This window comes from Monopterus albus, unplaced genomic scaffold (assembly GCF_001952655.1).
Source record: "Monopterus albus unplaced genomic scaffold, M_albus_1.0 scaffold127.1, whole genome shotgun sequence".
Taxonomy (NCBI): Eukaryota; Metazoa; Chordata; class Actinopteri; order Synbranchiformes; family Synbranchidae; genus Monopterus; species Monopterus albus.
Window position 1 is genome coordinate 2,215,355 of NW_018128007.1, and position 1,858 is coordinate 2,217,212.

At 42.0% G+C, this 1,858-nt stretch overlaps 2 protein-coding genes across 7 annotated transcripts in view; one reads left to right on the forward strand and one right to left on the reverse strand.

Annotated features, from left to right (window-relative positions):
* Window positions 1-1,230, reverse strand: part of tat (tyrosine aminotransferase) — a 45,063-nt gene extending 43,833 nt beyond the window's left edge. For all 3 annotated transcript variants that reach the window (XM_020612758.1, XM_020612756.1, XM_020612759.1), the window contains exon 1: window positions 944-1,230. The gene's annotated coding sequence lies outside the window, so the exon portion shown is untranslated. The remainder of the gene's footprint in view (window positions 1-943) is intronic.
* An 89-nt stretch (window positions 1,231-1,319) lies between these two features.
* pdf (peptide deformylase, mitochondrial) overlaps window positions 1,320-1,858 on the forward strand; it is a 2,624-nt gene continuing 2,085 nt past the window's right edge. The window contains exon 1 of one of the 4 annotated variants that reach the window (XM_020612766.1): window positions 1,320-1,833. The gene's annotated coding sequence lies outside the window, so the exon portion shown is untranslated. The remainder of the gene's footprint in view (window positions 1,834-1,858) is intronic. The other 3 variants (XM_020612764.1, XM_020612767.1, XM_020612765.1) reach the window with 3 other exon arrangements.

Sequence of the window (1,858 nt, forward strand, 5' to 3'; positions counted from 1 at the left end):
GCGTAGTGTGGCTGCGAATGCAGCAGCCATACAATAAAGAAATAATTGGAAAACATAGTATGGATGCTGAATCACCATCCATACAATAATAAAGAACAGGATAACATAGTATGGATGCTGTGTCAGCATCCATACAATTATTTTACTCTGAAGAAAGAAAGTCACTTTCGGCTTTTCCCGTTTACGGGTCGCCACAGCCAATCGTCACACTGACAACTCACATGTTGACATTTGGCACGTGTTTTACTCCGGATGCCCTTCCTGACGCAACCCTGATCCGAACCACTAGCCTACTCTGAAGCATATATTAAAAATCCAGTGCACCAATCTATCCATTATCTATACCACTTTCACTGATGCAAAATGGGGACTAAAAGCTCAAGCAACAATATAAAGGTCTTGTCTAGTATGTAGAGGGAAAATCCTGATGTATTTTTCAGGTACAACAAAGACAGAAGCTTCTGTTTGTGTTTGGTGGTAACGTAACTATCACAGACAGCACGTTTACCCACCTTATACTCCTTCACACCCAGTAGCTTTGACTTGAAAGTCATTATATATTACAGTAATTGATGTTAATACTGGTGCATTAACTTTTCCTCAGTTTTGATTTTGTGAAATATCATTTCACTCTTAAATGGCATCATCTAAGAAATGTTGTGGGGAATTATCACTTAGTTGAAACTACACAACTCATAAACATCTCACATGTGACAAGTTCAGCTTTATAGTCACTTCCACACATACGCATGTCATATCTACGGTAGAGCAGAAACGTTGTTCCTCGTTTATCATAGTGAAAAACACAAAACCCTTACACAACACAGATGTGAGAAACATTTCACTGCATTCACTTGTCAAACCTGCGGTGTTAATGTAATATAATGTAATGAGTGTGTTATTACTACAAGTTAAACCTCTTATTAAAATCTTTTCAACCAACCTTCCTGTATATCCATCATCCCGTGGGCCCAGACGTACTCTATGATCCACACTGTCCACCTGGAGGAGTCCAGTCTGCTGTCAGCCCTCTGCTCTCCGCTTTCCATCACAGTCAGCTCGGCTCTGCGGTTTGCTGTGGAGGGAGAAGAAAAAGGTGTCGGGCCTTTCAGGGTCCCATCCATGTGGGATGCGACCACCCACCAAACTGGGCATGTACCAGCAAGTTAAGGACGTTTTGAACATTGGATCCTAAGACTGTTTACAGGCCAGGCTTGAAAACACTGCAAATTACTTCCGTGTCAATCTCAATTGTCAAAATAAAGGTTTTGAAGACATGTGATACATGCTGTGGCTAATGCATACACACTTTTATTTTGAAGTTCACTGTGCCGTGCGATGTTGTTGACCTGGAAGTAGTTTGGCAAGCCAAAGGTTAGACGGAGGTAGCTGAGCTGTGACCCGGTTCTTGGTAGCCAAGCCCGTATAGTCTTCGCCTGACCACTAACCTAAGTCCTAACCAGTTACACCCGCCTCGTGCCTACTCCTGAGCCTTAACCTTACCCGTAGATCTATGAACCGCTGATCAATGGGTGTGCATGTTTCGTAGTACCTGGATAGCCCGTCGGAGGAAGTTGTGCTGCATGCTGAGTTTACTAATGAACGAAGCAAGCGCTATGCCAAACGCGAATACCACATTCTTATTTTACTCGACATAGGTACATCTGACATAAATGTCTAAATGTTATGCCGCATCCAGGTGAAATATTTTGAATGGTAGAAGTAGACACCGTTACACTGTAATTCGACTTTTCTTTTTACTTAAAAGAGTATTATTGCAGCAAAACCAAGCCCACGGTTTTTGGAGGGTGTGTTCTACATTTCCATGCAAGTGTAATAGTTTTTTTTCTGTTCACAT